Source organism: Bacillus rossius, chromosome 1, assembly GCF_032445375.1.
Source record: "Bacillus rossius redtenbacheri isolate Brsri chromosome 1, Brsri_v3, whole genome shotgun sequence".
Classification (NCBI taxonomy): domain Eukaryota; kingdom Metazoa; phylum Arthropoda; class Insecta; order Phasmatodea; family Bacillidae; genus Bacillus; species Bacillus rossius.
In genome coordinates this window covers 182,678,384-182,691,966 of record NC_086330.1, presented here as the reverse complement: position 1 = coordinate 182,691,966, position 13,583 = coordinate 182,678,384, and positions in this window count along the sequence as shown.

The window sequence follows — 13,583 nt, the reverse complement described above, 5'->3', positions numbered from 1 at the left end:
TTTCAAAACTGTGAACGTCATTTACGTACCATCTAAAAAATTCACTATTAAGAACGAACCTACAGTACCTGCGAAATAAACCATTATGTCTAACATAAGTTAAATTCCTACCGGTTGAAGCAATGATTAACCGCGGTATTCCGTGTATGTACGCATTTAAAGTCTACATGTACCCAAGTGCCCTCAAAGGAAACCTTATTTGCAAAAGCTTACGAGAGTAGTGCGGGACGAAAGGACTCGCCGAGTCGCCACAGCACAAAGCTATTTTGTTGAAGACGGGTGGGTGAGGGAGCGATCAATGCGATCCAGCCATTGGCTGTCGAGACGTTCACAGTAGGGAGTGTTGTTGTGGAAGCATGATGGGGAGGGTGGAATCGATGGTGGCGCCATCCTGCAGCAACCGCGCGAACTCAGTGGTGTCGCTGGCCAGTGCTGCTCGCACTAGCGCAGCGGTCGGGAAGAGAAGCTGCGCTGTAGTTATTCCCTCGTGCCTCTGAAACTTTGAGTAGTTCAAGGAATTGTTATTTTTGAACACCATAATAGCGTTTATATAATTTCTATTGCCATCAAGAAAGTATCTTCATTGAGAAATTGGTTTTATCGGATTTTATGTGTGTAACATATTTTAAATAAATTACAAATCTTGCTTGCAAACTTGCAAACTGTTTAGTTGTGGTTGTCATTAGAAATATCTAAGTAATTTTTTTCCTTGATAATTTAGAAGCATTTTAGATATATTATTACATAAGTCTAATACTTCACATAATTAATTTTCAAATACAATAAGTATAGGGCCTATAAACTTAAACATCGCTTATTGTGTTTAAACGGTACATAGCCTAACGCCTTTGGTGATAGTTTTACTTAATAACAAAGCACTATTGGTCTTAATGTGTACTCGTATTCATTAAAACTTAATAGTCTGATATAAGTTTCTTAATCAGTACATAATTTTTAATAACTATTTGACATATAAAGCACCGAATAAAATAATGGTAAGTTAAAACTATTATAAAATAAATCTCTAAAATGTAATCAACATTTAGTAGTATTGAATATAATAGTGGTGCCTATCACCACGCGAGTATTTGGTGAAATTGAACCAAAGAGCAAACATTTCATCAGAAAATCAAAAAGGTAAAACGTTTCATAGCTTCTCGAGGAGTTTTTTTATTGTTCGTAGTAACTGTATCTTCATAGAAACCACGCTACAAGTAGCCGCAGGATATCTAGAAGCTTGGTACACGTCACATATTTACAGTAGTGGGGGTATGACAAAGGAGGGAGGGAACAAGGTGGGGAGGCAACCATCGAGTCTATATTGTAACTTAAAACATTCACTACTCGCACACCTAAAACAAGACTGCCACATCTCAAAAAATACAGTTTTGAGATAATCACAATTGAAAATTTTAATTTGCTCTATTAAATACATTTTTGTATGTAATTGCTCAATATTTTCGCCAGGTATATAATATTGCAATGGCAAAAAGTACAATAAAAATGGTTTGTGGTGCATTATTGAGAGGATTTATTTTATTGTTGTGGCAGTTTAAGGTATCACAATGCCAGTGCTAAACTACCACATTTGTGATTATGGCAGTATTACATAAACATTTTCAAAGTAAGTGTGCCACAATTATAAATATGGCTTTATTGCATTAACACTACATGTCAAGTTTTAATGAAAAGGCGCCACAATTCAAAATATGGCTGTATTGTTTTGGCACTATTGAGGGCGGAGAAGTGCCACAATTTAAAATACGGCCATACGACCATACTGCTGTAACATTAAATTTAGTTCTAACTTCTAAACAATTAAAAATATTGATGTATTGTCTTTGTATTTTTCAAGATTAAAAAAGCAATGTCCAATTAACATAATGTAAGTATTACTGCAACAATAAGAACCAGTAATTGGAACTAACAACAGCAACAAATCAAATGAACGAGACAAAAAACATTAACACCAGACAAAGTAAAACTACATCATGAATTATGGAAACAAATTAACAATATTAATGCATATCAAATGTTTTGAAGTATGGAGTCCAACTTTGACTGGTACACAACCAAATTAATCAGTTTATGCTATTAAAGCAAAATAAAGTCCAAAATAACATTTGAAGAATAAGTTTGAAAAAAATTAGAAAACTCATCAGTAACAATTTACTGACATCACAAAGCATATTATAGTCACACGCAAATACATAAAACATTTTCATATTGAATTATAGTTCAGAGTTTAACAAGTTACAATAATAAATTACTCAGAATCATAAGGCACAGTAGCATTCTTCCTGGTTTTCAGATGTTCGTAAAACATGTGATAACTCTTTGGAATGAGGTTTGATTTGCACAGTTGCACCAGGTCCTTTTTTTTAGCGTACAGTATCCCAGGACTTTCTGAGAAAGCTTTTTCCAATGTGAGTGTTGATCTTTGCTTGTTCTTGCTCCTTGTTTTTGATGACAGGTTAATTTCCAAAAAAATGCTCTTGTTCAAAGGAAGTTTTGTACTGTAGCAAATTGGGCAAGTGTTTAGTCACTTTAATTATTTTAGTGTCATGCCACAAAACTTTGCAGCCATCAGTGTTTACTGTGAAGTTGTCTCCCATATTTTGGGCAAGCTTTTTCACATCTATGAAATCCTTTGATACAAGCTCATTAACCACAAAAGATTTTCCATTCTTTTTGGCATTCTGAATTACTGTCACCCATTGTTGCGGACAGTAAATAGAACCACCATTCAAAATTCTTTTTTTTTTTGTTTTTCTATTAGAGAATGCATGGCATCGCCTTCATTCTGTGTATGGCCTACAATTAAGAATTTATGAGTAATAGAAGGAATATCGAGGTTAGAAACTGCATAAAGATACAGGCAAGCCATGTACTTATTCTTCTGTTGTCCACTACAATTATCACTGTAGAAAATGGTTTATTTTCTAAAGCAATTAGATTTTAAAAACAAGTAAACACATGTACCAATTTCGTTAGGTCCTCTGTAGGCTTGATCTTCATTCCACAAATAGCAATGTCCTTCAGAAGTACCCATATTATTAATTGTTAAATTATATGTCGCAAATTTTCGACTGTAGTAAAAGTTGGAAACCTGTGCTGAAGGTGTAGTCAAGACAGCCTGTAGGTCATAGGTGGCAACATATGTTGAATCTTTGTTATTCTTAGCAATGTCTTTATCATGCTGCTTTTATTCCCTGGAAAGTTCAGTTTCACGTTTATGAGAATTTAACTAATTTTGCATTGCCAGTTTCTCGTCCTCATTGCAGTTTTTATATATTTCGCACAATGTGCACTGGTCCTTCTTCGGAACAAAGAAGCCAGTATTAAACTTTTGATTAAAAATGTTTGTGTATGTGCTTAGTTTGCATGGCTTGGTATTGTGGTCTGAACAAGCTTTCAGAAACATTCTGTACATTTCTGCAATGGTGAGTTCTCCAGATAAGAATTCCCTTTGGGTATTCTTTCTCAAGTTGTGGGACTCTACCTATGGGAATGAGTTAATATGATCGCACACTCGTTGAACTAAATCTGGATCCAAACATTTATGTTTTCCATGCTTTCCCCTTAGATCTCCCTCAACAGACGGAAGATCTCTGTTTCCTTTTAACAAAGCAGTTCTGATGGTCCGGTCACCAATGTTTAATGTTGCCATGAAGAATTTTTTACATACTCTCTTCCTAGCCCCACGAATAATGAGGTAATAAGCATTATTGTCTTTTCGAGATGAACCTTCCCGAAAATATTTATACCTGGGTGTGATGGCAGTAGTACAATTTACTATGAAAGCACGCTGTAGAGTAATGTCACCCATATTCCAGTAGCTATGAAGTGCTTCTTTGCGTTCTTCTTCGGATATATCTAAAGAGCAATGTTGCTTACATTTGGGACCACATGCTGGCTGTAATTTCTTCTCTTGGACTTCATTTCCTTTAGGAGTGATGTATGCTTCTCCAGTATTATGTTTTCATTTTAGTATGTTTCTCTTCCAGGAATCGTAACATATTTTCCTTTTTCTAGACATTCGTTTGACTTCTCCTCTCTCGTGTGTGCCAGCCTCTGTATTTTGTGTTTCTTCTGAATGTTCCTTAGTTGTACGTGCCTTTGCTTTCAAGACATTATGTCTTTTTTTTCTATAACTGTGGTCTCTTCGCTGTCAAAGTCATCAGGTTCTGGGATCCAGTCCTTGTCTGCATCCGAATCATCAAAATCACATTCACAGAAATCAATTACTTTCTTGAAAACATTTATTCCAGCTACTGAAGTGCTTGGCCCATCATCTATAACTCCAGAGCGTATGTTGAGAGTTGTCACCATGTTGTCTTCTTTCACTGCGTCCGTGTTCTGGATATGATCTTGCTGTACGACATTGGAATTGTCAGTCTGAATCAGCCCCTGTTCTTTTCTAACATTACAGTTTATTACATTTGTACCTAAAACCAAAAGAGAAGGATTGCAATTAATTAAGTAAGATAGATGAACAAAATATAGTGTGCACAATTGATCCAGACAGAGAGCACAACCATAATAAAACCAAGAAATAGTTAATGGAAAAAGTAAAAGTAATGAGGTAACATTTTGACAAGTACTCTAACTAAAAAATGAATTTGGATTTAAAAACTACATAGAAAACATTAAACAATGATAATGTTATTATTTACTTCAAATTAACCTGAGTGGTTACTGTATATTCCAAAGTGAAGGTAAAACAATTTTTTATGACTTTTTCTTTACCATTGTGTTGAAGTATTGTGGAAAATGTCCCATCTATAATTATTTTTCCTTTTACAAATAGTATTTAAATGTGGACTCTTTAATTTACTTACTAAATCGATGTAACCACAAAAAACAAATTTATTTTGCATAGTACATTCGTTAGGTATCGCACTTGTTTATTTGTTGCAATGGGTTTGATTGATTAATACAAAATTAATTTTGGATTTTCACCATTGCTTGGAACAACTTGTCTTATGTTTTCTTTTGTATGTGTTCTTTCAAGCAATGGTGAGTCCAAAATTATTATTTTTTATTAATTAAACAAGACATGATATTTGATGTTCATGCTTTTCACACTTTTTGTCATGAGCCAAACTTTACAAAAAGCAAAATACAAAATTAAATTGATACAGGCAGTGTCAGGAACTGCAGAATTTGTTGAAAAAATTTCCTAGTGACATAATTTTGTCTACAAAAAATTACTATGGTCTTCAGGATTCATAATTTTTGTAGGTACCTAACAAAACTTGTGAAATATAGTTAAATTACCAAATTATTAAACGCTGTATTGTTATAACCATCAAAGAAGAATGAATGGACGGTAAATTATACACAAGTCACAAATGAATAAATTCATAATGAGCCGGGGAAAGAAAAAATGTTAATTTTTCAACCGAGATCGCCTTACTCTTGAGATTTTAATTTATTTTCTTGTAAAAATAATTGCAGAATAATATAACAAAACAAGGCTTGCCATTTTTTTCATATTGCCTTATAGTAAAAAATAAACATGTTTGCCAACTGTTACCTATTTGAGATTTTATACACAGATGAGGTCTGAAATATCTTTTTACTGTATTACATTTTCACAAGTAGGCTCCTACTATGTAAAAAAATAGTAATATAATAACAATGTTCAATTCAGACACAGCCTCACATTAAAACAACATGGTATGTGCTTCTCTCCACAGCCGTTATGCTAATTGGGGTAGTAGCAATATTGTAATAAAATAAGTTACCTGCATTTTCACAGTTGTTAACATCGGGTAATATCAAGCTCACGAGGTATCTGCCCTGAGACGTCATAATATTTATATTATTACGTGAAAAAAATCTTTTTTCATGACATTCACAACAATACAACGATGTACCAAAATAATATACCTACACCATAACAACATAATAAACAGAAACAGATAACTGATGTTATTAATTCACAATACCAACTTCTGAAAAAAGTCATTCTGAGTATGAAAACACTGATTCAAACAACTGAGTGCTATCTAGCGACTGTGGTACTAACTACTACAAAACGTACTATAAATATCTCAACTGCTTTGCCAAAGATAAGTAAATAATTGAATATAAAATGGCATGACATCCAGACAGCAATATTATCTGCAGCAATGCGAAACTGCCACAAGTAGATATGTGGCTTATAACAAAATGTGCACTACAGTGTTAAACTGACGTAACATCAAATGTGGCATGTAGTGAAATTCTCTTCACAGATTAAAACTGCCATATTTGGACATATGGCACACATTTAAATATTTCCACATTGTTAAACTGCCACATCACTAGTTGAGGCATGCTACAATTATAGGAAAAAAAATTAAAACTGCCACATTTCAAAATGTGGCGGTATTTAAGTGTTGAGCAACCTTACTATTACAAATAGTGTATGTGCAATATAAACATAAAACAAAATGTGGCAGTGTTGGTTAGCAGAACCTACAAAAACATAAGAATTCTAAACTGACACATCTCATCAAACAATGAAATTTAAGCAGATACAGATGTGGCAGTTTTTCACCGGGAAACAGGCCACTTTTCGACACGGAAAACTGGTATAACTCGAAATTGACCACTTTTGAGTTGTGGCGGTATTGTTTTGGGTGTGCGTACTCACCTGATTTATTCGCTGCTCGCTGGTAATGGGGCGATGCCTTCCATTTAGTCACTTGAATAACCCGTATTACAGTCGTCATCACCACTACCACTGCCGCTGTCACTGTCCACACCTCCTAGGTTAATAATAATGGGATCAATTTCTATGTCGAAATGTGCATCCCGGTCGTAGTACTCGTTTTCAAGTTTTTTCACGTGCTCGCAGTATGGTCTCCAGTCGTCTGCCCCCATGCTATTAAATGTTTCTTCGCAGAGCTGTTCTACGTCTCGTAAATAACAGGTTACATTGTGCGATGCCACTTTGCCTTTCACTTTTGCCCATATATTTTCGATAGGATTTAAGTCAGGGTGATATGGTGGCAAACACAGTGTTGTATGCCCGTAACATTTTAAAATTTCATCTACTGAATAAAGGGTTTGCTTTGGCTTATGCTGCTTAATAATTGCGTAAAGTGTTGGCTTGAGCATGTCATCTGCAAAAGGAATACCATGCTCTCGCAACCACTGTTGCATGTCGTGTTTAGTCGAGTTAGATGTGGGCGACTTATTTATTTTGACGTTGTGATACGGTGCATTGTCTAGAACAACAACAGTATTAGCAGGAATATTGGGTATACGTTTTTCTTTTACCCACTTTTCGTAGTTTTGTTGATTCAAGTTGTGATGGTAGTCTCCTGTAGCCTGTTGAGATTTCCACATCACTAAGGCATTAAGGACAAAACCATTTTCACCGCCAGCATGAACCATTATTAGTCTTTGTCCTTTAGAAACAGGTGTCAACAGGCCGTGGGTAGAGTCATCACTCCAGGATTTCTGTTGCACATTTGACGACAAAACATAAGACTCGTCCATGTACACAATAATACGATTTTCGTTTCTGAAACGTCGTATATTTCTCAAATACTCGATTCGCTTCTGTCGTATATCAGACTTTTCAATCAAAATGAGACGTTGCGACTTAGTTTTTCGCCACCGAAAACCAAACTTTTCTAAAATTTTCCGTAAAGTTGCATTGCAACCTTGGAAATTAATATCCTATTACAGTTTTATTCGTATTTTTTCCACTGTGGGGACACATTTTTCAGTAACATAAAAATTATATACAGTTCTACAAAGTACTGCTTGGTCAAAATCATCTAGGTCGTATTTACATGTCTTCTGTCTCTTTTCTTATCAGGTGTAACGAAAGAACATCCTTCTCCGATCCTCAACGTTTTTGCTTCTACTTTAATTCTCTGCACTGCGCTACGAGACACGCCAGTAGCTGCAGCTGTCCTCAACTGTGCCTTTTCTTTTAAAATAGATGGTTCTATAGTTTTAGCTTCATTCTCCATGAATGACAATACATTATAAATTATTTCACGGGCTTGCGAATGCAGTTTCTTCCCCTTCACCGTCGATAATATCGGTGGCATCGTGGTAACAAAACACACAACAAATTAATTAATTTAGCCACGCACTCTAAAGTGTTTCATAACACACGTATTCACAAGACGAAATTAACACTAGTAAAAATAAGACAAAGTGTATTCAAGTCCGGACCGATTACAGTAATACCATGTTTAATATAAATTAATCACAACACCAAAAGCACATAATGTAGCGAATTCAGATGACTAAGCGCAAACAAAATAGGACAGTCCAATCTGGCTGAATCCTGCACAGAAACTACAGAAAAAGGTTTATATTTTCTGGTCCGATAGTATGAGCCTAACCCAAGCGCTCTGCGCATGCGCAGTCACAAGGTTAACCCCCTCCAAGCGCCTGCTTGCCCTGGCTGTAACGGTCACTCAGGCTTCTAGATATGATCCGCCTACTGTACATAAATACGGTAAACAGGCTCTTGGGAAAAGAAAAAAAATAATTGTATTGAATGTGGACATAATGGTTGTGTGGGTTTTGGAAATCTACCAAGATGATTCTTGTGAGATATGTTTAGATAAATTATTAAACATTCTATCTGTAAAATTACGAACACCTGTGGACAATTACCAATCAAATAAATAAACCAATTAAATTTACAAATTAATTTTAACAGGGTTGTTGAGAGACTGGAATCGCGATGAATTTCTCAATACATTTTTTTTTGGTTTATAGAGTCAGTAACCATATAAATTAATGAAATGAAGAACCCCATTAATATTAGAAGTCTTTCCGTATTAAGTCTATAAAATAATTTAGTTTGAACTGTTACTTCACTTGGACAATTGAACGCAATATCCAGCTGTAAAAAGATTAAAGAAATTTTGTAATGAACTCATTTTTAACTGTTATTATAAGTAGATTACGTGTAATCCAAAAAATTACATAATTTACGTATAAATTATTGGCAGTAGTATAATACCTCGCAAATATTTAGGCAAAATTAAAATAATAAAAATTTTAAAATTATATAAATTACTGATTTTTATTTTGAGAACTAACCTTTAAAGTGCAAAATATGTCAGGTATTTATTTTTTAAGATTTTATATTATATTCATTAATGGTACCTTATTTTTATACCAATTATTACAAATTCAAACCTGCAGTACAAAAGACATAATCAGGAAACATCTTTACTATTTTCATTTCTCATAAAAATATAAAACTGTGTTAAGCAAATATAAATAACTGCTAGTATTATTAAAACATTAATCTTTTTGAGAATTTTAATAAATTTATGTCGCGCTCAAAGATTTTGAGGGTATTTTTTAATGACAAAACTATCAGAATAATTGATTTATTTTAAGAATACTAGATACGTACCTATCGTCGCCCAAGTTACGACTGTTTAATTAAAATTGTTGATTATTAAAATTGATTTAACAGACATGAGTTTGATATTATTTATATGTAATTTTTAGTATATATTCAAATAACCTCATTAAGTTGAACACATAATTCATCAAGTAAAACTCGTTAGCATAACTGTTTATTTTAATTTCTTTAAATCTCTTCTTCTTGAGTGCCAGCCTAATTTGCGCACTCGGGCAAAAAAAACACTAGGAAGGACTCAGCATGTGAAACAAGTGTAGTTACACTTTTCTCTGTCTCGAGTCACAACGATGCAAGTCAACCTTAGAGTGGTTGCGACGTACGTTAAGTTCAAGCATTTCCAGTGTCCCAGCCAAATGTTCGGAAACCTGCAGAACAACCTGTATATATCTTGCAACCGTAATATTTCCAACTAAAACACGATAAGAAGAAAGACCTTTGGGATGAAAATTAGCAACCATAGCAAAAAAAATCTTAAAAATCATCATTTGACAAGAAAGATAGCACTTAATATATCAAAGACTCACTATTACTAGAAGCCAACGCAGAAGTGAGATAATTTCAATGATTTATCGATATTTGTACTCACCTAATTCCATAAAATAATAATTACATGAAAGATCATATTTACTGTTTGTATGTCCAGACAAACTAATTTGTTCAGGAATGTTAACATTAGTTGTTAGATAGTGTGACAACTAATATCAAAATGCGGCTATTTCAAAACATTGTGCAATTTTTTTTGTTGCTTGATTAATATTGATTTTTTAAGTATTCAAAGCCCCTTTTGCATTTATCTAGCTCAATTTTTAATTCGTAACCTTATTTTTGAATTGCGTTTGGGGCGATACATTTTCTCCGCTACAGGTGGTGTTTGCAATGGGCGTGGCAAATAAAACTGTTCTCGAATCACAATAAACAAAGAAGCATACGTGTTTTAATTTTCCTGTGAGACAACATGAGTGAAGATACATCCAAACATTAAAATAGAAAAAAAACTATTCTGCGTTGCATTTTAGGCAACTTGATAGCTTGATTATAGTTTACACTGTAAATAATTAGCTAGTTTACGTAATAACTGTGTTTTTAATTATACTAGCTAAATATTTTGAATGACGTGGAAGTGTGTACATCAACATATATTAGTAAAATAAAATAAACAATAAAAATTTTAAAAGACGGGTATTAAAGGTGCACTTTTGAAACAGAATTTTTCTTCGAATCGCACCTGTAGACTTAACAAATTCCCAATTTCGTTTTGTGGGTGTCGTGCCATCTAACTTTTTAATTCTGTGTGTGTGAAATTTTACGCTTTTAATTGCTTTCAGTTTATTCAGTTCTTTGTTAATACTAAGCAACTGAAGCGAGGAGACAATCATTGGCAAGTTTAAAACAAAAATCCTCGGGCTAGTGGGCTCGTATGTCCGTCCAGAGCTGGCGTAGCGAAAAAAAAACATATATTCTCTCTCTCTCAAACCGCCATGAGCAACCAGTGTAAATGAACTCGATAATGTTAATAGGACTCCCATGTTTAATTCAGTGTGAAATGTTCCGCCTGAACGCTCCTGATGTTTAAACGGAATCACGCAACATGGAGAACAGGCGGCAATGATGATCATGATTACTTCACGGATTGCAAAATGGAAAGGGGAAAGATAATTATCAAGTTTAGTTTAATAAAATGGTAGTTTTTTGCGCTCATTTTGCTTTGGCAATTGTGCGAGCTCACAGTCATATACATACCTTTTTAAGAACACTTGAAAATTCGCATTCCGTAACGTTCTAATTTCACACACACTTTGCTATGTGTGTATAACATTAACGCAAAGACTTGTACTTACTACTTGTTTAATGAATTTCACAGCAGGTCTGAAATAATTAATATTAAAAAATATTGAGGAAAGAATATTTATTTATTGTGTTTATTATATCGTAAAATTATGACAATTTTACGTTATAATAAACAGAAGAAATAAATATTGTGCTCCATGAAAATCTGTTACCTAAGAATTATTGCATTTACAAGTATGTTTAAATTAAATTTTAAATTGATAATCTTATTTTTAAAAACAATTGGATAAAACTGTTTGATGTTAAATATTTGTAATTTTCAAATTTTATTTTTGGTAGGTACAAAATTTTTGGTTTGATAATCAATAGATTTATCTACATTATTTCATCAAAAGGTGGCTAAAATCATGATTTCAAGGACATGTAAATACTTACGTTACGAAAATTTACTATAAAACATAATTACTTTCGTATTAGAAACCACATATTTTGATCAGTAATTCTTCAGAAAATATATTATTTATAATTCACGTGTGATTTTTTTGAATATATATATATTTTTTTTTTTGAGTTTGCATTTTTTTTTATTTTACTCATAAAACCAATTCACATTCAACTCTACATAACTAAATCTCCAACAGTCATCAGCAACCTGTTACCTCACTATTATACGGAAAAGTACTTGGTTCTTTAATATATATTATTAAATATCAAAACGTGTGGCAAAATGTATATTTTAGAGCATATTTCAAACGTCATCAGTCAACGTAGTCCGATTGTTAAAATTTTCTTAAATTTATGAGTTAATTATGTAGTATTTAAAGACTCCCGCCTACTTGTCGTAACCTCCGAGTACTGTGAACTACTAGGCGGTACGATTAGTGATGAATGCTAGGAAATAGCGGTATCTTTCCTGCTTACCCACGAGCCGAAGCTGTCGAGACGGCGGACTCGCGCGTGTGGCAGCACGTACCCGCTTATGTTCGCGTTTATGGACATCGGGAAACGTACCTAAAATATTGGTGTGTGAAATGAAACTTTGTCATAGTGAAACTACCCTGCAATATATGTCTACTTAAAAAAAATTAAAATGAAATAATTACAAATTTAAAAGTTGATGACATAAATATCTTTATTGTATATACGATGTAACAACTCAATACTTTAAGATGTGTGTATCTGCAGCACAACGGTAAAAAGCAAAGTGACGATCAGCGAAACTTATAGGCCTGCCTACGACGTTGTTCAAACCTTGTCATTGTATCTCATGTTTTAAATTTTTATATACTTAATTATTACATTATGTATACTGTACCTTACGTAAAAATGTTATTTTGAATTATATTTATGCCTCCAATTGCTGTCATAAATTTAATACATATTTCTGCTCATTTGTTTGTTTATTTCATACTAGATAGGCATTAAAATTGTTTTTTTTTAATTTAAATTTCAATTAAACAAGAAAAACATGAGTAATTAAAATAAATATGATTGGTTTTATTGTAATTATTTGTAACTGAAAACAAATACATGGAAGTAAATATTCTTGTATTATTGATTTTTGTACTAAGAGTTTATAGGAATGAGAGATGGTTTCCTTTCACTTAGGTTTTGTAGTTTATGAAGGGGAATTAACTTATCTTAAACTAAGCTTGTTTCTGTGTTATTTATTCAAAAATAATGGTTTGTTACAGTTAAACACAAATATTAATTAGTTACACAACACAGTAATAATCTAACATTAAAATAACTTACTGAATATGTAAAATTAGTTGGCAATTTTAATTATTTAAATTAATACATTTATTACCGTGGACGTAGAGTATCTCTATGTATTAAATGCATGTTATTATTTGATTAGGTATATATCACAAGTTTCCTACGTTAACTTAAAGCATATTATCTTTTACACTTCTTAAAATAATCATATGAGTACATTTCCAAATAAGCCCATAGAGGAAAAAATTCATCTCATGTACTCCATAGCTAAAAAAAAAAAAAATTCAATCGAATACACTTAACTTGCATTTTTTTTTTTGCAATTTAATTGTAGGGGAAACTGTAAAAAATCAATTTCACAGGAAACATTATTTTAGAATCAATGGCTTAAATTTTTTGTGCATTTAAAATATTTGGTTAAATTGAGACCAACATATTTATTATCTACTACTCAGATATACATTTGCTAAAAACCGTAAAATTTTCCAAGGGAAAAAAAAATAAATTTATCTAAACTAAACGCTTTCTCGCTTTGACTTTGGTTGCATACTAACTTACTTGTGCAAGTAAGATAATTATTGTAGAGTCAAAAATTAGGTTTTATGTCAAACATGTTTTAACAAGCTTTAACTTGTGAAGCTCTATACGTGGTACACCATCAATGAATGAAATATTG